Source organism: Schistocerca cancellata, chromosome 3, assembly GCF_023864275.1.
Source record: "Schistocerca cancellata isolate TAMUIC-IGC-003103 chromosome 3, iqSchCanc2.1, whole genome shotgun sequence".
Classification (NCBI taxonomy): Eukaryota; Metazoa; Arthropoda; class Insecta; order Orthoptera; family Acrididae; genus Schistocerca; species Schistocerca cancellata.
This window is the reverse complement of record NC_064628.1, coordinates 786,328,951-786,351,189: the sequence shown is the minus strand read 5'-3', so window position 1 is coordinate 786,351,189 and position 22,239 is coordinate 786,328,951.

The window sequence follows — 22,239 nt, the reverse complement described above, 5'->3', positions numbered from 1 at the left end:
TTACACTCATTACTCGTGGCAGACAATCTTACCGATTCCCGTAAGAATTCGGGTAATGCGTGTGCATCCTGTGCATCCATCACAGAAGAAGGAGGTCAATGGCCGGGTAGCCTTAGTTATATGAAGATGGTATCTGTTCTTTCGGACATGTCCGAAAGAACAGATACCATCTTCCTATAACAGACGTCAACTAGCCCCAATCAAGCAACCTCAATGGACTGTCGCAGAAGTCTTTGATTTTTAAACTGGTAATGACAAGAATAATGATGAAAACTCATATTATCTATGGTTGTCATGTATGCAAAGTATAACCTAATATTTTGCCGGTAATCCGATAAAGCCTCCTTCACAATATAAAGAAAGATATGGGCACAGAGTGCCATCTGCAACTAGAGCGCTCTCTCTGTGAGTGTACATCACAGTGAAATTTATTGTAACTAGAGCAGCTGTAGACACGACTTGGAGAAAGTCAAACCAGACAACTCTATAAACAATGTACATCTGAGAGAGGCCAGTTGTGCTAAGCACGGTGGAGCTCTCTGTACGGTGACCATGTCACACTTGTTGAAACGAACGGATGCTGGTAGTACGACATATGTGGTTGAAAATAATGACATAAGCAATTCAAAAAGAAAAATTGGTTAGGTGAGAGTACGACTTGAGCGCGCCAAGGGTTCCGGACAGACTTAATACGTATAGTTACCCATTCCTGGAATCGAGAATTTCGACGATTATTGCCTGTTATGGATTTTGATACTCGTAAGATATCAGTCCCAGGGACTCCAAGTCATTTGAGAATGTTCCATATTAAAGTTTGCAGGTGGATAACAAATGACAAAAGAAATATTTTTGTCGTTTGATAAAATTACATATTAACAGTTTTACGATATTTTCCTTTACTTCTGCTATGAAACCTTCTCGCCAAATTTCACAATTCTACATCAACGAGAAGTACGGTAGGTTTTGATCAGTAAATTTGCAGCTGTAATAATACGTGACGTAGCTGGCCCTGTCTTACGGTTGCACTGACTCATTAGTTTGTGTTTATTACACCGCCAAGGGACTATGGACTTTAGTAGGTGACAAAGATTTCAGCTTTATATATGTACCAGGTGCTGAGAAAAAGGGTTTTTAACGGTCGCTGAGAAGCTCGCCAATTTATATGTTGGCTTTCTTTGTATATCTAGACGTAACAGTGATGCCATATCACTCCAACTGCACACGTCCCACACGTCACGAAGCTCGTCCCACCAGGCAACATGTTTCCAGGCATCAACAGTGCAGTGTCGGTGTTGGTGGGCCCTGCAGCTTTGAAGAAAAAAATTAATCTTTTCAGATGACTTGGTGGAGAAACCCTCTTTGCTTAAATGTCTTGAAAAATGGTTAAAATTGCTTTAAGCACTATGGGACTTAACATCTGAGGTCATCAGTCTCCTAGACTTAGAACTTCTTAAACCTAACCAACCTAAGGACATCACATACATCCACGGCCTAGGCAGGATCCGAACCTGTGACCGTAGCAGCAGCGCGCTTCCGGACTGAAGCGCCTAGAACCGCTCGGCCACAGCGGCCGGCCTGAAGAACAGGTCGCACTAGTGTCCTATATGCGGTCTCATTTACAGATGAACCACACTTTCCTGAAACTCTCCCAATAAACCAAAGTTGACTATTCGCCTTCCCCTCTACCATCCATATGTGCTCGCTCTATTTCATATCGCTTTGAAACGTCCGGCCTAGATATGTAATTCAAGTAACTGTGCCAAGCAGGACACCACTAATACCGTATTGGAATATTACGTAATTGTTACTCCTATTCATCTGTATTAACTTACGTTTCTTGACATTTAGAGCAAGTTGCCATTGATCACACCAAAAGGAAATTCTGTCTAAGTCATCTTGTATCCTTTTACAGTGATTCGACGACGATTTTTTCCCGTGCACTAAAGCGTAATTACCAAACTGGCGCTGACTGCTGCTGACGCTATACGTCAGATCATTTATGTATGTAGAGAATTACAGCAAGCAACTCTTGCACCAAGCGCTGATCCTCTACAGATCTTCCTTCATTTTCCTAAGACGAAATTATTGGAGTAATCGTCTTAAACAGCATCAGTCACTGGCTAATGACTGATGATGTCTGTAATGGCCCTTCCTGACGACACCTTTGCCTCTGATGAACACTCGCTGTCCAGGACAAAATACTCGGTTCTCTTACTGAAGAAGTCTTCGAGCCACTGTCGTACATTGGAACCCATTACGTATGCTCGGACTGTCGTTAACAGACTTCAGTGGAGCACCAGTCCAAACACTTCCCGGAAATCTAGGAATGTGGAAACTGCCTGTTGTCCTTGGTTCGCAGGATATTGCGCGAGAAAAAGTCAAGCTGAGTTTCGCATTAGCGTTGCTTTCATAGCAATTACATAGTAACATGTCGGAGCCGCAATACAAAAGTGTGTACCATAGCGTTTCTAGGCAGCACCGCCTTACGGGTACTAATAACGTTTCACACGGTGAGACATTAACAACTCGCGCAATGAAGTCGCTGCCGCCAGTTCACCGTGTTTTAGTTATCGTGTTCTTTGTCCGACGTCTCATAATATTCAAGACATTCAACAGAAGCCCTGAAGGTGAAACGTCCCCTTAGAAAAATTATACATGACTGTACTTAAACTGACACACAATATTTTTAGCGCAACACTATCTGACTTTCCAAAATCTCTACAAAAGAATGGCCCTGACTAACATTAACCTATACCTTTCACAAATCACTTACCTCACCAAAAATCTTCGTTACTCGAACTAATGCAATACAGCGAGCGCCACTACTGCCAGCTAAATAAAAGATTCAAACTACTGAAGGCACTAACTACTGATAGGCATAGTTAGCAAATGAAAGATTTTGATAGAGTACAAACAATGTATTTACCTTAATAGTGTTCAAAAGTCATAATATATATAGCAGTTCATGACATCCAGTCTTACAAATTTCAAAACTCCGCCATCTCTCTCCCCACATCCACCACTGCTGGCGGCTCACCTCCAACTGCGCAACGCTACGCGCTGTTAACAGCCAACTACCCAACACCACAATAGCCAACAACAATACAAACCAGCCACATACTGCACGTAGCACAGCCAGTGATTTTCATACAGAGCGCTACGTGGCGTTACCAATATAAAATCCTAAACAGCCTACTTACAAAGGCACCGGTAAACTGTGGTTTTTTCCTTAGAGTCGGTCTAGCTAGAGTTCTGTTTGAGAACTCTAGAAATGTAAATAGTGCAAAGAGCTGTCTAGCGGAGACAGCTGGGAGCCGCAGCTAGAGTGAGTAAACGAGGCTGTAGCGTACGTGTATAATACCTCCAGCGCCTTACAAACACTTCACGGCTATGCAGGTCAGAGAGGAGCCAATCTGTCCTCTCATTTTCACCCGTCTGTTACGAAAAAGAAGACACTGTAGGCAGTGATGCATGTGGCTTCGGCCCTTCTTCGTACTGAATCACTCACACTTTCAAATACACTTGGCTCCATTCTAATTACGTGACATACGTTGGTCATACGCTCCAGTAACGTCTGCACAGTGTCGATGGGTTGAGCATACTTCATTGCCTTTAAATGTCTCCATAGCAAAAAATCCGACGGATCTATTCCCAGTGAACGGAGAGGCCACGGCACCCGACCTCCTAGACGAATTGATGTCTTATGAAACGCTTTGGTTGTCGCACGATCCGTAAAAGTGGGCTGGTGCCCCATTGTGCATAAAGCACAAACACTGTCTTTCTGCGAGAGTAATTTGGTTCAAATGGCTCTGAGCACTATGGGACTTAACTGTTGAGGTCATCAGTCCCCTAGAACTTAGAACTACTTAAACCGAACTAACCTAAGGACACCACACACACCCATGCCCAAGGCAGGATTCGAACTTACGATCGTAGCGGTCGCGCGTTTCCAGACTGTAGCGCCTAGAACCGCTCGACCACCCCGGCCGGCGCTCTGGTAATTTATCGCACAGAAATCGGTATTACACAGCACCTGCTAATCTGGTAAAGTAAACGGCCCTTCAGTCTGTCATAGATAATTCCTGCCCATAAACCGATTCTGAAGCGATACTGAGGCCTTACCTCCTAGCCTGCTGGTGGACTTGCATCGACCCACACGTACGTATTGTGGGTATTGTGGTAATTTACTGTGCCATCTCCTGTGAATCCTGCCCCATATCTAAATAAAATGCGGGCTGTGAACTGCGGATCTTCAACGGCGAATATCTCAACAGGTACTGGTTTCTTGACCTATCATTATAGCAACTTTTCTTCTATTTTTGTTTCTGTTCATGTAGGAATATGTGACACTTTTTTAAAGAACGTGTATTTTGGAACGACTTGATATGTTTCGTAAAAGGGGAAAACACACCGTCGGTATGAAGTTGTTGAAGAGCATCATGTGTTGGCCAATACATCATTCAAAAAGTATGTTGTTGTTGTTGTGGTCTTCAGTCCTGAGACTGGTTTGATGCAGCTCTCCATGCTACTCTATCCTGTGCAAGCTTCTTCATCTCCCAGTACCTACTGCAACCTACATCCTTCTGAATCTGCTTAGTGTATTCATCTCTTGGTCTCCCCCTATGATTTTTACCCTCCACGCTGCCCTCCAATACTAAGTTGGTGATCCCTTGATGCCTCAGAACATGTCCTACCAACCGATCCCTTCTTCTGGTCAAGTTGTGCCACAAACTTCTCTTCTCCCCAATCCTATTCAATACTTCCTCATTAGTTATGTGATCTACCCATGTAATCTTCAGCATTCTTCTGTAGCACCACATTTCAAAAGCGTCTATTCTCTTCTTGTCCAAACTATTTACCGTCCATGTTTCACTTCCATACATGGCTACACTCCATACAAATACTTTCAGAAATGACTTCCTGACACTTAAATCTATACTCGATGTTAACAAATTTCTCTTCTTCAGAAACGCTTTCCTTGCCATTGCCAGTCTACATTTTATATCCTCTCTACTTCGTCCATCATCAGTTATTTTGCTCCCCAAATAGCAAAACTCCTTTACTGCTTTAAGTGTCTCATTTCCTAATCTACTACCCTCAGCATCACCCGACTTAATTCGACTACATTCCATTATCCTCGTTTTGCTTTTGTTGATGTTCATCTTATATCCTCCCTTCAAGACACCATCCATTCCGTTCAACTGCTCTTCCAAGTCCTTTGCTGTCTCTGACAGAATTACAATGTCATCGGCGAACCTCAAAGTTTTTATTTCTTCTCCATGGATTTTAATACCTACTCCAAATTTTTCTTTTGTTTCCTTTACTGCTTGCTCAATGTAGAGATTGAATAACATCGGGGAGAGGCTACAACCCTGTCTTACTCCCTTCCCAACCAATGCTTCCCTTTCATGTCCCTCAACTCTTATAACTGCCATCTGGTTTCTGTACAAGTTGTAAATAGCCTTTCGCTCCCTGTATTTTACCCCTGCCACCTTTAGTATAGGGACAAACAATGAAAGACTAAGGGTTTTGAAACTACTGCAGAATCCATCGAAAAAAGCGCCGGAGAAGTAAGCAGAAAACAGCGCAATCTGAAAAGAAAATAACTTCAGAATTCAGAAGAAAGAAACTGCAGAAGAGTTGCAGTGGCTTTGATGAAGCTGAAAACATGTTTCCAGTCATCAACAGACCAGTGTCGGTATTGACGGGCCCTGGCGAGACGTAAAGCATTGTGTCGCGCAGTCATCAAGGGTACACGAGTGGCTACGGTCCTAGGTTCGAATCCTGCCTCGGACATGGATGTGTGTTATGTCCTTAGTTTAGCTAGGTTTAAGTAGTTCAAAGTTCTAGGGCACTGATGACCTCAGATGTTGAGTCCCATAGTGCTCAGAACCATTTTGAACTGCGTCTGCCGGTATCGAACACCAGTGGCGCGAAGGGTAGAGGACCTCAGTTCGTATCACAGCCCACGAGGCGGGTGGAGGATCCCCGGCAGGTGCCTCGCGGAGTCGGCAGCAGAGAGAACGCTACCAGATAGCTACGCTGTCCGGCAGTGGCCGCTGCGACTAAGGTAGCTGCGTGAAAAGAGCGTGGCGACTCCACGATAGAGACCAGCACACGGCGGGAGCCAATGCGTGGCCCAGTCGTGCCAATGATGCTAGCCCAGAATATATACGAGGTACATTCAGTAATTAGAGAGACAAATTGAAGTACAAATGAAACCGTTGCTAGGAAGAGTTTTGTACACTCATGACATTAGGTTGGTTGATTTGGGGAAGGGGGCCAGACAGTGAGGTTAGGTTAGGTTAGGTTAGTGTTCAACGTCCCGTCGACAACGAGGTCATTAGAGACGGAGCGCAAGCTCGGGTTAGGGAAGGATTGGGAAGGAAATCGGCCGTGCCCTTTCAAAGGAACCATCCCGGCATTTGCCTGAAACGATTTAGGGAAATCACGGAAAACCTAAATCAGGATGGCTGGAGACGGGATTAAACCGTCGTCCTCCCGAAATGCGAGTCCAGTGTGCTAACCACTGCGCCACCTCGCTCGGTAGACAGTGAGGTCATCGGTCCCATCGCATAAGGAGAGGATGAAGAAGGGAGTCGATCATGTCCTTTCGAAGGAACCATCCCGACATTTGCCTGAAGCGATTTAGGAAAATCACGGAAAATGTAAATCAGGATGGCTAGACGCGGGTTTGAACCGTCCACCCGAATGCCAGTCCACTGTGCTAACTACTGTGCCATCTCGCTCGGTCATTAGATTGGTATCACTGGAATGAACTGGGAGCAGCTGACGCATAACAATTGTTTTCAGAATGAGACTTTCACTCTGCAGCGGAGTGTGCGCTGATATGAAACTTCCTGGCAGATTAAAACTGTGTGCCCGACTGAGACTCGAACTCGGGACCTTTGCCTTTCGCGGGCAAGTGCTCTACCAACTGAGCTACCGAAGCACGACTCACGCCCGGTACTCACAGCTTTACTTATGCCAGTACCTCGTCTCCTACCTTCCAAACTTTACAGAAGCTCTCCTGCGAACCTTGCAGAACTAGCACTCCTGAAAGAAAGGATATTGCGGAGACATGGCCTAGCCACTGCCTGGGGCAGAGTGAAAGTCTCTTTCTGGAAACATCCCCCAGGGTGTGGCTAAGCCATGTCTCCGCAATATCCTTTCTTTCAGGAGTGCTAGTTCTGCAAGGTTCGCAGGAGAGCTTCTGTAAAGTTTGGAAGGTAGGAGACGAGGTACTGGCAGAAGTAAAGCTGTGAGTACCGGGCGTGAGTCGTGCTTCGGTAGCTCAGTTGGTAGAGCACTTGCCCGCGAAAGGCAAAGGTCCCGAGTTCGAGTCTCGGTCGGGCACACAGTTTTAATCTGCCAGGAAGTTTCAACAATTGTTTTCTTTGTTCGCACAACATTGTTTTCAACGATGGCGAGTCCGCTTGCATTTTCCACAGTAATTAAACAACATTCAGTTTGTTTTCTAAAGATGAGAAACACGGATGATTTCACAGTATGGTTAAAGATGTATGAATTGTGTGAATTTTTATAAGTGGTTGGTACAGTTCGCAAGAGGTCAAACCTCAGTGACTGACGAGCAACGTCCTGGCCGGTCAGTTGAAGTGTCATCTCCTTCTCTTGAAACCCGCATTGATGACATTATTCGTGAATACTGACGTGTCACAGTTAAACATACAGCAAAAGCAGTTGCAGCATGTTTGGCACAGTTCATAACGTTATCAGCAACAACCTGAAGTATAACAAAAGATGTGCAAGGCTGGTTCCGAAAGGGTTAACGGAGCAACGCAAGACTCAAAGTGGGTACAGATTTAAGAACACTGCGTCAGTATAGGTGGCCCTCTTCTAAACAGGATGTCAACGTGTGACGCAACTTGGGTTCACCATTTTGAAATGGAATCCAAAAATGGGTCAAATGACTCTACGCACTATGGGACTTAACATCTGAGGTCATCAGTCCTCTAGGCTTACAACTACTTGAACCTAAATAACTTAACCATCCATGCCCGAGGCAGTAATCGAACCTGCGACCGTAGCAGCAGCGTGGTTCCGCCCTGAAGCGCCTAGAACCACTGGGACACAGCGGCCGGCAGTCCAAAAGACAAAGCTTGCAAGGAAGCACCCCAGCTCACCCGCCCGAAAGAAATTCGGAACGGAATAATAAAGAAAAATACTATCGCAGCTGCTGCCCGTGTAAAGAGGGGCAATAAAAAAAATGACTGATGATGTCCGTAATGGCCCTATAATACTCCCTTGGGGTGTGCCCGAAGTTGATCTCCGTTGAGCTTTTCATTCTCAAAGGGAGAGAAATCTTCAGACGTAAAAATAGCTTCGGTTGTATGTCAAGGGAGTCTTGTAGGAACACTCCTTTTTACGATATATGTAAGGGACGCAGTGGATAACGTTGAAAGTTCTGTGAGGCGTTTCTCGGGTGATGCTGTTGCACATAGAATAGCCGCAACGCTAGAAAATTATAGGAAAATGAAGGAAGATCTGTAGAGGATCAACGTTTGGTGCAAGAATTGCTTGTTGACCGACGTCATAATTACGCAGACAGATCCGGTATTGAATGATTGCAGGACAGTCAATAGAAGGAACCACGTCCATAAAATATCTAGGAGTACGCGTATTTAACGATTTAAAGTTGGATGACCACAATGACCACATAAAATTAATAGCAGGTGAGGCAGATGGTAATACTGATCCACGGGATGCCACGGGAAGCGCAGTCCGTCCACGAATGAGGGAGCATACGAAACCTTCATTCGATAAACCCTTCAGTATTGCTCGTCTGCCCGGGATCCGAACAAAGTAAGATTGATAGAGGAATTACGGAAGATACAAAGAAGAGCAGCGCTTTTCGATATAAATTCATTTAAAAAGGGAGAAAGCGTCACGGAGATGGCAGAGGTTGCAAGAGAAGAGTTCATGGTAACGAAATAATTCACTGCTGAAATTTCGAGAGCGTATTTTCCTAAAAAAGTGAACCAATATATTGCAGGGGCATCTGTGGTGAAATATGGAACTTAAAGAAAAGGTTTACTCGCATTAACTTTGTAGAAACAACGCTTCCAGAGATCTTTTGGCTGTATTTACTCATAACATTTCCCTTTATTCATTTTGATGTTTCATATTCGTCACCTGATTGATCTGTTGCTCTTCTATACAATTTAGTCCTCAAGCCTGGCGGCGGTAATTTGATTTCTTTAAATGTTTTGTTTTCTGTGGCAATCTTCGCTAGGTCCTCGACTATTCCATTACATTTACTCTATGTAAATGTTACCGTCTTCCTGAGATCATGTCCGTTACCAGGGAATTACTTTTCTTGAGAACGGCTGTAATCTACATATCTTGGAGCAAGCTTTTACAGTCCAATAAAATCTAAATATTTTCTGCTGTTAGGTAATAATGTAATGTGAAGCTGTAAGTATAGCTGCAGATAAGCAATAAGTTTCACTAGGAAGCGAAATCAGTTCTTTGTAACCGGAACTCGGACACAGGAAGGCGCAGCCCTCTCTGCCATTACGTGTGGGTTTGTAGCGGTCCATGTATAAATGCAACACATCAGCTTGTCGCCGGCTCTGCTCTTTAATTCCAAACTCCGCAGAGACCATCCCACAGCACTGTGATACACAACGTCTCCGGAAGAAATGGTGTGGATGGAATATAGCTTACCTTCTGCCTCAGGATACTTGCCGAAAAACAAGCAGCGTGCACTGCGCATAGGGTGAAAAAATTCTTACTCGGAAAAGGAATGTTGTTTGCCATTTTTTTCTATGACTAACCATACAGATTATTATCAAAAAATTCTTCATTTCCTTACTCTGTCTGCAAAACTAACAAGTCCTGACGTCAGTTGTGATAATGAGCGCGTTCGGTTGCAGGTAATTTTTATTTCGTCACTTTTTTTTTCCATACCGACTGTGATTAGTCAAGACCGAACACTAACTGTGGTTTCAGCATGATGGTGCAGCAACGCAGTTTGCAATTCCTGTCCGAGGCCATCTGAATGTCGTCTTCGGGGACAGGTGTGTCGGTCCAGGTGGACCACATGCTTGTCCACTAGGATCCCCAGATTTAACCCTTCGGACTTTTCCTTGTGGGGCCACATGAAGAGTCTTTCGTATGAGACCCCACCCCCACTGCAGGAAAAATTAGTTGCACTGATCATCGCTGCGGCAGAAGTGATTAATCACACATTACGCATACTGGACGGATTTTATACAACTTACTGAGCAGACACACTGTGTGCACTGAACTTGGTGGTCTTCATATAGAACAGCTGTTGCAATGTCACTGTACATAAGAGAGAAATCTGTACATCCTTTTCTCCGTGTAGCATGGAAACGGACCGTTTTCGGACATGGTTTCCAGTAAAAAAACTTCATCTACTGAGACCCTTCTACAACCTCTAGAAGTGTGTAATATGAGTTGTGAAACACCCTGTATATGTCCTACAGCTACTTCAGCTGAAACTAGATAGGTGACACTGCTGGTCTTACAGTCGAAATCCTAAGTGTGGCAAACCTGCGCATTAAGCACGAGCTAAACTGCAACTGTCCTAGGACAAATCGACAAATCGACAAATAAAAAACAAACCGCTTTCAGTCATAAATCGTGTTCAAAATGTATGTGAAATCTTATGGGACTTAACTGCTGAGGTCGTCAGTCCCTAAGCTCACACACTACTTAACCTAAATTATCCTAAGGACAAACACACACGCCCATACCCGAGGAAGGACTCGAACCTCCGGTGGGACCAGCCGCACAGTCCATGACTGCAGCGCCCTAGACCGCTCGGCTAATCCCGCGCGGCCATAAATCGTGATTTTATTTTAATGCACTATGTATTTCGAGTTCGGGGGGGACTCATATTAAGATGATCTGATCAGTCTAAAATCTTCACACTTAGTTTAGTACGTGTCCTCATAAGATTAGATAGGTATAATTACGAAGTAGCACATTTTGAATACATAATGTGTTTTGTTATTATGGTGTTTGTGTTTACTGTGTGATGTGCGAGGCAAGTGGAGTCCAAGTTTGTTGATTGTGGATACAGGTATTTTTATATTGGTAATTGTGGGTAAGCTAGGAATGTTTCGTGATGCTGTTGCTAATAAGGGGATTTTTGTGAAGCTTTATGTTGTGGCTGTTGTTTTTGCGCAGTGCTTTTATTACTGATGTAGGCCTGTATTTTGTTGGATAATTTGTCAGTTGATTTTATTGAATACTCTCTGCACAGAACAAAAACAAGATCGGAAAATTAGTTACTATTCCCAGTAGTAGTCGCATGGTTTTGAAGTACAATATGAGTAGTCATATTTATGTACAATATACGTTTTTCGTCCTACAGTACATTTATAAACACAATTCAAAACAACTCAAAGAAAATCATATTATAATTTCATTTCTTCTCATAAGTCGGTGTTGATATTTGTGTAAATATCAGATGTGACTGTGTGTTATGAAATGGCTCCAGTATTAAATATTTGTCCCTTTAGGAAGAAACAAACTTTTAGAACTGCTGAAAAAATGTGTTTGCTAAACTGTGTTTGTTATTCAACATGTTTTCAGAACATTTTTCTTTGTGTAACATTATTTCTAATTCTTCTGGTACATCAAGTTTTCTACTATTATTTTTCAATGTTGTATATCACTTAGTCTGTGACTATTAAGGTACATGCAGTCAGCTATTGCGGGTTTGTCAAAGTGCTTGAGTCTGGAAGCATCAGCATGTCCTTTGTAACGTATATGGAAATCGCTTGTTGCTTTTCCTCTGTAAAATGCAGGGCAACTGGTACACTGTAATTTATGTACTCTATTCTATTCTGTTAAGGAGTGTTTATGTTTACAGTGTGAGGCAAGTGCTGTTCAATTTTGTTGTTTGTGGAGAAAGATATTTTTCTCTTGGTACTTCTGAATAATTTAGTAATGTTTCGTGATTCTGTGCCTAAATAGGGACTGCTTGTGAAGATTTGTGTTGTGTCAACTGATTTTTTTGTAGTACTTTGATTACTGATGTTTGCCTGCATTTTGTTGAATAGTTCGTCAATAGATTTTGGTGGATACTCATTGTGTATTGCAATTGCTTTGATGATACCTATTTTCCGTGTTAATGCTTTGGGTTTCAAAGGTAATGTGTGTGCTGTGTTCAATATGCATGTAAATGCAGTATACTTGTGTGTGTTCAGATGGTGTGATGATTCATATATTGTGATATCAGTGTAGGTTCGTTTCTTGTTAATATGAAAGCCGTGTTATTGCTGTACATTAACAATCGTGAAGTGCAAAAAATTTATGGACTGGTCCGTCTCATATTCTGTTGATAACTTCATTTTGTTATGGCCTGAGTTCCGAGGAGTGTTGTTCAACTCGCTCGTCACAGTGGCCTGAATATCGGCTACGTCATCGGCATTAACCCTTCATATGAGTTTCTGCAATTTGTCGTGTTGCTGTGGATTCGTACTGATAACACCACGTCAACCATGATAAGTTTTTCCTGAAAAGAATTTTCCACATTTTGCATCTTACTCAAGTCACGGCTGGCGTCCACGTGTCGTCGTTTTATTCGGGGATCAAGGTGTACAGGATAAATTTTGAACACACTTTTCTCTTCTTCAAAACATTCTGCAGAATATCTTGAAAATCTGATTAAGAGATTTTGCTCCAATTCGGTATGTTACTCAACATCTTTCATACGCTAGGACCGCATTCCCCGCTATATAACACTGCTTGCTCACAATTGACTCGTCGAATGCATATCTGTGGTTTACAGCTGTTAGCTACTGCGCTAGTGTCGCTTATGCACCAAGAATCAAATCAGTCGATGAACTACTGGAATAGTAGCTATAATTTTAATCAACACGGCCCACGGGAATAGTAATAACGGAGTATAAGCTTAGTGTTGTTCGGTCAAGGTGCTCATGGTATAGTAATTTGTTTCTCTTGTTCAGCTTCTTCAGAGCGAGCATCTGAGCCATAAAATAAATGGTGGCTTCAGTTCTCCACTTAGGCCGTATTTGTGTTGACCTCTTGTGGCGTGTGTGTGTGTGTGTGTGTGTGTGTGTGTGTGTGTGTGTGTGTGTGTGTGTGTCGGCGTGATGGGGATGGTTGTTCAAGTCTGATTGACCCAGGTCGTCGTCCGTCGATCGTGACAACTCCGATCTGTAACTATTGAAACAAACTCCTCACTCTCTTTGGTTAGTTTCAGATACTATCTCCGTTTAACAGATATCTGCGAATCGATGAAGCAGCACGCCGGAATGTATAAGCGGCCCTCGCTTATAATTGAAGCAATCGTGTTCGAAGGATATCTGTCTTCTTTACTGCCACACACAGCGACAGATAAACGATATTAGGCAGATGTACCAGTTCCTTTGGCACTTCAGTGTGTATGTTCTGTGTCTGTCTATTCATTTTAACCTCATGGTTATGCTTAATGCAGCACCTCATTTGCAACACAGAGAAAATCTGTATCGGAACTTTTAGGCCTAGATTATAACCTCAAAAAATTATCTGTTCGAGTGAGACAAGTGGCTTACGTCCATTTATATGCTTAAATGTTTGGTTGTGATACGTGGGCATTATTATCCCCTAATAATTATTACTGATTACTGGTGCTTTAGTACCATTAGGGTAGTGCTTCTCTTATATGAAGTGGTTTGCAAATATGGTCTATCTGTTTACACTTTTTAATGCTTTAGGAGCTCAATGTATCTCCTTCTAAAATTTATGGTTGTCTTCTACACGCGTGCTGAATGACAGTAATTGAAGGTGAATTAACATATGTCTGTTGTGCTGAATTTATTTGAAAGACTACAGAGCATATGTAATCTTGATTTTCATCTCGAGAATGTAACAGATGATGATGATGTTTGGTTTGTGGGGCGCTCAACTGCGTGGTTAACAGCGCCCATACAAATGCCCAACATTTTCTCAGTCCATTCTCGCCACTTTCATGAATGACGAGGACAACACAAACACCCAGTCATCTCGAGGCAGGTGAAAATCTCTGACCCGAACCCGGAAACCCGTGCTCGGGAAGCGAGAACGCGACCGCGAGACCACGAGCTGCGGGCTCGAGCACGTAACAGAACGTTTCTCTCTTCACCTTATATGTTCATACAGCTTCTCTAGTTATTTCAATAACTGAAGAAAAAGCGTGCAGTTCACGCAACGTTCTTTCCAAAACAGGTATAGATTAGAAGATTATAAAAAATTATAACCTTCTTGGTTCCGCCATAAACTGCAGATCTGACGCACTACGACCAAACTCTCGGCCGATGTTATCGGGCGACCTCTGGCGACGGCCCCTGGTGGCAGCAGAAGTGTGTCTATAGGAAACCCGAAACATGTACCGGTACCTGCTTTTGACAAGGCACCACTCTAGTTTCGCAATGGTCTTACCATGGGCCAACATATTTATCATACTTTTTGAAGTCCCCGTGTATAAATAATCCTACTTCTCAGGGTGGAAACTATGAATGGAATTGCTGCTTTGTTGACAATCAGCTGTAATTAGAATTTGACTGGAATTACTGAGAAACATTCTGTGTTGTAGACCTGCTTGCCTATTGATCAGCGTAGCTAAGTTGACTTTTTAAAATGACTAAAAATTTCGGTCTCATCCAAAGTGTTCATTTTTTTCTTTTCTTTGCATGGTGAGGGATTTAAAACTCGACGTTGATGGTTAGGTACGTATGTTTGCTGTCTGTGATATGCCGTACGAAGGCACTTGCGTTATTGTCGTTAGATTTCGTGTGCTGTTTAAAACTAATCTGGAAGTTCCTTCCATTTCACCTGACGTTCACTTTGTGATAATCGTCACATCCAATTCCTTACATTTATGATTGATACATTTCTGTTATATGCATATTGAGTCTTATACTACTTTTAATATTATGTCTTTAAACGACAAGAATTTGGTTTCCAGATTTTTAAAATTCTGTGCTATTCTGTTAGCATTGTTACCGTAATTGGGGAATAGGGTGAAGTAAGTCTCTCGTTTCGCTGTTTCTCATTAGAGGTTCAGGAAATATGGTTATACTGATGTTGGGTGATAGCAACGCAGCACGAACAAATCGAAGTCAGCATGAAAGACGTAATTAAAATGGGACAATACTTTGGTAAATGGGGACTTAAACCAAATACACACAAGGTTGAATCCACTTGCTTTCATTTGAGTAATACCCTAGACAACCGAGAAATGGGAATATTTCTCAGTAGTAAGCGCCTGGCCCATAACAAATATCCACAGTGCCCTGGAGTTATACTTGACTGACCGCTGTTACTTAAACAGCAAAATGGTTCAAATGGCTCTGAGCACTATGGGACTTAACAGCTGTGGTCATCAGTCCCCTAGAACTTAGCACTACTTCAACCTAACTAACCTAAGGACATCACACACATCCATGCCCGAGGCAGGATTCGAACCTGCGATCGTAGCAGTCGCGCGGTTTCGGACTGCGCGCCTAGAACCGCGAGACCACCGCGGCCGGCACTTAAACAGCATCTAATGAAGACTGCAGCTAAATTGAGGTCAACAGAAAATAGTCTGCGAAAATTATGTGCAACAATAAGGGGTTCAGCTGCTTCGACCTTGCGATCATCCACCCTCAGCCTTGTCTGCTCAGTGGCAGAGTACTGTGGCCATGTCTGGATGAACAGCAACCACACGAGGCTGGTAGATACACAACTCAATTAAGGAATGCTGATTGTTACAGGTGCAATTAAATCCACTCCAATATTCTGGCTACTTGCTCTCAGCCACATACCACCACGTAACCTGAGAAGGAGCAATAATCTTCTCAGGATATATAAGAACGTGTGCAACAACCAGCAGCTGCCAATTCATGAGGACATATCCGCTGTACAAATCAGCAGACTTCTCTCCAGATATCCCCTACTCAGAACAGCTAGCAACCTGGCGGATCATAACTTCAGTCTGAACAAATCTTGGGGGGGGGGGGGGGGGGGCGAGAGTGATATAATAATAACCCACAATAGCTCCAGAGCTGTCCCTATGCCAACAATAAATCGTTGAAATTTGATCTGGCCTGGAGGACATGGAATACACTTAACGGATCCAGACCAACCATGGAAGATTCGGTGATCTACTATGTGGATGGGGAAATACTGGCACTGCAGAGACACCTGTGGCTTTCCAAGGCAGTTGAAGAGTGCCTTCAAAATTCGTACCATGGAGAGCACTCGGACTTCTTCAACACTGCAGCTGATGTGAAACATTATATAAACAATATGTGTATAAATGCGAGGCGTATTTGGAAAGTAAAGTTCGATTAGGCGCGAAATTGAAACCACTGTGAAAACCCAATGGAACTTTGCGCAGATGTGTTGGGCAGTGTCTTTAGTGTGCCTGTCGATCGCTTCACGTCGCTCTTTTCAGTTCAGATCGCGAAGTGATCTCGTAGAAATGCCTAAAACAACAGTGTCTCCCACCAAGTATGTGGATCTGGTGAGAGATTTCGCCTGAAGCTATGCAGCCCACATAACATAAATGTAATGCGTTTCTTTCGTCAAGACAATATTCAGCAGCATTTTACAGGGACAATGAAGACGAATGCGCAGTGTGTTCGATGGGAAGTGTTTGATCACTCAGGATACAGCCCTTAATTGAATCCCTCCGTTGTTCATCTCTGCTCACATGAAATGCTGGCTACGAAGACGACATTTTGGCACTAACAACGGAAGGCTGGCCAGCATAGAGAACTGGCGGAAAGCACAGGCGGCTGTTTTCTATGTCGAGGGTACTGGAAAGTTTGTACAACGCCACGAGAAATGTCTTAGCCAGAGTGGCGACTATTTCGAGGGGTAGCTGGAAGGTGCAGCTAACTTTCGCGCATAAAAAAATTTTCGTTTTCGCTGTGGTTTTCATTTCGTGACCGATCGGACCTTATTTTCTGAACAGCCTGTAATACGCCCTGGGGTAAAAATGGTAAGGGTATCCTTAACTGGTTTTCGCTTCACGTTTCTTGACCGTGCATCCTGTCCACACCACGTACCCCGCGGCGGTCGTATTGTTCTGCTCCACACTGGTGTTGGCTTGCCTGAATTTATGTGTCTAAATATGCAAGCGGATTTAGGGGAGGCACTCAACAGTAAACACAACCCTGTCCTACACCTGGTATGAAGAACTATATTCTGAGACGATTAGAAAGTCGTAGGTTGCACTGCTTACATTCTAAGTCATAAGTGTTTATCCGAATTAGCATTCTTAATGATTATCTGTCCACAATATCAGTTGGACTAGCATACGCGTAACCGACACGACGCGGGTGATTGTTGAAGATAGGAGGCCGAATGATCGAACGAAAGTTCTTACGCTCGTCACGCATACACAGATATTTAATACCAGTCCTCCTTGGCAATAGTAATGATAAAACACTGTTATTAAAGTTAATTTTTCTCAGTTCTCACTTGTAAGAGCGTGCGCGTAACGGTCGCGACGCGGCTGATTGTTGCTGATGCGGAACGCAATGACCGAATTCACGTTCTCACACTCACTACAAGACACTGGCACTTGAATGCTCTCTTTCGTGGTAAACTATATTGCCGATCGACATTAGTTCATTCTGCGAGGCCAAACACGGCACAGATGAATGATGAACGGTGCGACACGCAACTAGAGGATACAAAAATACGTTATCGGTGTCACTGTCCATTTTTAATTACATCACTACGCACTTTCATCACTTTACTATAATAGCACTTGTAGCAACACTCGAACTTCCATAACAATAACAACAATGCCTCAAACATGCAGAGATACCCACAACACAACAGTTCCGTGTCCCGTGATCGACTCTGCAAACCCGCTGTCCGGAAAGATACTCCGCAACTCCGCCAGCGATGTGACAATACGCTTACAAGCGCTCGTATATACACTACTGGTCATTAAAATTGCTACACCACGAAGATAACGTGCTAAAGGTGCGAAATTTAACCGACAGAAAGAAGATGCTGTGATACGCAAATGATTAGCTTTTCAGAGCATTCACACAAGGTTGGCGCCGGTGGCGACACCTAAAACGTGCTGACATGAGGAAAGTTTCCAACCGATTAATCATACACAAACAGCAGTTGACCCGCGTTGTCTGGTGAAACGTTGTTCTGATGTCTCGTGTAAGGAGGAGGAATGCGTACCATCACGTTTCCGACTTTGATAAAGGTCGGATTGTAGCCTATCGCGATTGCGGTTTATCGTATCGGGACATTGCTGCTCATGTTGCTCAAGATCCAATGACTGTTAGCAGAATGTGGAATCTGTGGGTTCAGGAGGATAATACGGAACACCGTGCTGGATCCCAACGGCCTCGTATGACTAGCAGTCGAGATGACAGGCATCTTATCCGCATGGCTGTAACGGATCGTGCAGCCACGTCTCGATCCCTGAGTCAACAGATGGGGACGTTTGCAAGACAACAACCATCTGCACGAACAGTTCGACGCCGTTTGCAGCAGCATGGACTATGAGCTCGAAGATCAAGGCTGCGGTTTCCCTTCACGCTGCATCACAGACAGGAGCGCCTGCGATGGTGTACTGAACGACGAACCTGGTGCACGAATGGCAAAACGTCATCATGAGGGTCGCATCCGTGTTTCGCGACATCGCGTTGAACGCACATTGGAAGCGTGTAATCGTCATCGCCATACTGGCGTATCACCCAGCGTGGTGGTATGGGGTGCCATTGGTTACACGTCTCGGTCACCTTTTGTTCGCATTGACGCCACTTTAAACAGTGGACGTTCCATTTCAGATGTGTTACGACCCGTGGCTGTACCCTTCATTCGATCCCTGCGACGCCCTACATTTCAGCAGGATAATGCACGACCGCATGTTGCAGGTCCTGTACGGGTCTTTCTGGATACAGAAAATGTCCGACTGCTGCCCTGGGCAGCACATTCTCCAGATCTCTCACCACCAATTGAAAACGTCTGGTCAATGGTGGCCGAGTAACTGGCTCGTCACAATACGCCAGTCACTACTACTCTTGATGAACTGTGGTATCGTGTTGAAGCTGCATGGGCAGCTCTACCTGTACATGCCATCCAAGCTCTGTTTGACTCAATGCCCAGGCGTATCAAGACCGTTATTACGGCCAGGGGTGGTTGTTCTGGGTACTGATTTCTCAGGATCTATGCACCCAAATTGCGTGAAAATGTAATCACATGTCAGTTCTAGTATAATATATTTGTCCAATGAATACCCATTTATCATCTGCATCTCTTCTTGGTGTAGCAATTTTAATGGCCAATAGTATACTAAACTGATTGTAGTGTCATAGTATTAGTATAGAGAAATCTTGTTGACGATAGATTTGTTTTTAATTTTAGGCTTCTGTTTGTACATTTCCTTAAGCTGTTTCCGGTTCAAAATTATTTACGTTGGGTAAACTTTCGAAGAGGGCCATTTCTTTGCTAATCCCGTCTTCATCTAATTGAAGATTTCCGTCAGTGTATTTGTAGAAATAGGGAAGTGAGAACAGAACCTGTATTTATCGAGAGATCGGCGCTTTAAGTCTTGGTATTCAGGGCGACGCGCAATGAGAGAAGCTCACTGCGTTGAAAGACGACCCCACGAACAGACGCGCCAGCACTCGGCCTCTCTTTAGCTCGCTCCTATCCTCGCCGAGTCTCCCGGAGGCCCTCTGCGGTCGCGACCCCAGTAATCCAGACGCGCTGTTCAAATGTTAACGATTCCGACCCCTCCCACCGCCCAGTCCTCTTCCGCCCCCTACCCCTCTCTCGCGACTAGACTGCTCTTTGTGGAGCCGCGCCGGGACCGGGACCCGTTAATAATAAAGCCCGGCGGCGGATTTCTTTTGGCTTTATTCATTGTACACGTGGGCCTGATTCAAATTTGATAACGCCGCTCGGCGGCCGGCGGAGACGGCAGGAAATCGCCTCTTGGTAGCCGCGTGACGTGAAAGGCGGCGCACAAAAGAAGTCTGGGCCACGGACCCGCCGGCTGTTTGCAGGCCGGTAATGAAGAAGCGCGGTGCAGCCTACAGCCTACCGCCCGACGTCTACGTAGCCCGGTGCCTTACAATACCGCCGTCTACACTCACTCCTCCGTGGGCCTGCGCCCGTTCTTCTGTGCTCTGAGGTAGAAAGAATGCTTACAGCGAAACTATAGCACTTGACTGCAACCAAAATTTTAAGCAGAGAGAAACGGAAAAACTCAACACAGAGTAAAACAAGTAGTTCGAAAGTGATTCATGAAGTACCCATTGTTGTGTTACTAACTGCTCTTGGAATCAAACATAAACATGTGGCAAGAAGAGAGAACCCTACCACCAAAAGTAGTTGCTGTTGTTACAAGGTGAATAGCTTGTGTATACAACCTGTACAACCTCGTCACAGGGCCAAATAGGGTTAGTCAGGAGCTACGGCTGAAGGATACCGACACTGACTAGCAACAAGTTACAATAGTTTATTTACTGAAACCAAACACTACTTAACTTTATACGCAGGCGGTGCATGGCAGTAACTCAAGATCCACTTGCACTTACCTGTATGTACACTACCCCAAGAAGAAATACAGATGATAAAGGGGTATTCATTGGACAAATATACTAGAACTGACATGTGATTACATTTTCACGCAATTTCGGTCCATAGATCCTGAGAAATCAGTACCCAGAACGACCACCTCTGGCCGTAATAACAGCCTTGATACGCCTGGGCATTGAATCAAACAGAGCTTTGATGGCGTGTACAGGTACACCAGCCCATGCTGCTTCAACACGATACCACAGTTAATCAAGAGTAGTGACTGCCGTATTGTGACGAGCCAGTTGCCCGGCCACCATTGACCAGACGTTTTCAATTGGTGGTGAGAGATCTGGAGAATGTGATGGCCAGGGCAGCAGTCGGACATTTTCTGTATCCAGAAAGGCCCGTACAGGACCTGCAACATGCGGTCGTGCATTATCCTGCTGAAATGTAGGGTGTCGCAGGGATCGAATGAAGGGTAGAGTCACGTGTCGTAACACTTCTGAAATGTAACGTCCACTGTTTAAAGTGCCGTCAATGCGAACAAAGGGTGACCGAGACGTGTAACCAATGGCACCCCATACCATCACGCCCGCCAGTATGGCGATGACGATTATACGCTTCCAATGTGCGTTCACTGCGATGTCACCAAACATGGATGCGACCATCATGATGCTGTAAACAGAACCTGAATTCATCCGAAAAAATGACGTTTTGCCGTTCGTGCACCCAGGTCCGTCGTTGAGTACACCATCGCAGGCGCTCCTGTCCGTGATGCAGCGTCAAGGGTTACCGCAACCATGATCTCCGAGCTGTTAGTCCATGCTACTGCAAACGTCGTCGAACTGTTCGTGCAGATGGTTGTTGTATTGCAAGTAATGGCTCTGAGCACTATGGGACTTAACAACTGTGGTCATCAATCCCCTAGAACTTAGAACTACTTAAACCTAACTAACCTAAGGACATGACACACAACCATGCCCGAGCCAGGATTCGAACCTGCGACCGCACGGCCACACCGGCCGGCTGTTGTCTTGCAAACATCCCCATCTGTTGACTCATGGATCGAGAGTTGGCTGCACGATCCGTTACAGCCATGCGGATAAGACGCCTGTCATCTCGACTGCTAGTGATACGAGGCCGTTGGAATTTAGAACGGCGTTCCGTAGTACCCTCCTGAACCCACCGATTTCATATTCTGCTAACAGTCATTGGATCTCGACCAACGCGAGGGCCGACCTGGGTGGCCGAGCGGTTCTAGGCGCTACAGTTTGGAACCGCCCGACCAATACGGTCGCAGGATCGAATCCTGCCTCGGGCATGGATGTGTGTGATGTCCTTAGGTTAGTTACGTTTAAGTAGTTCTAAGTTCTAGGGGACTGATGAACTCAGAAGTTAAGTCCCATAGTGCTCAGAGCCATTTGGACCATTTGAACCAACGCGAGAAGCAACGTCGCAATACGATAAACCGCATTCGCGATAGGCTACAATCTGAGCTTTATCAAATTCGGAAACATGATGGTACGCATTTCTCCTCCTTACACGAGGCATCACAACAACGTTTCACTAGGAAACGCCGGTCAACTGCTGTTTGTGTATGAGAAATCGGTTGGAAACTTTCCTCATGTCAACACGTTTTAGGTGTCGCCACCGGCGCCAGCCCTGTGTGAATGTTCTGAAAAGCTAATAATTTGCATATCACAGCATCTTCTT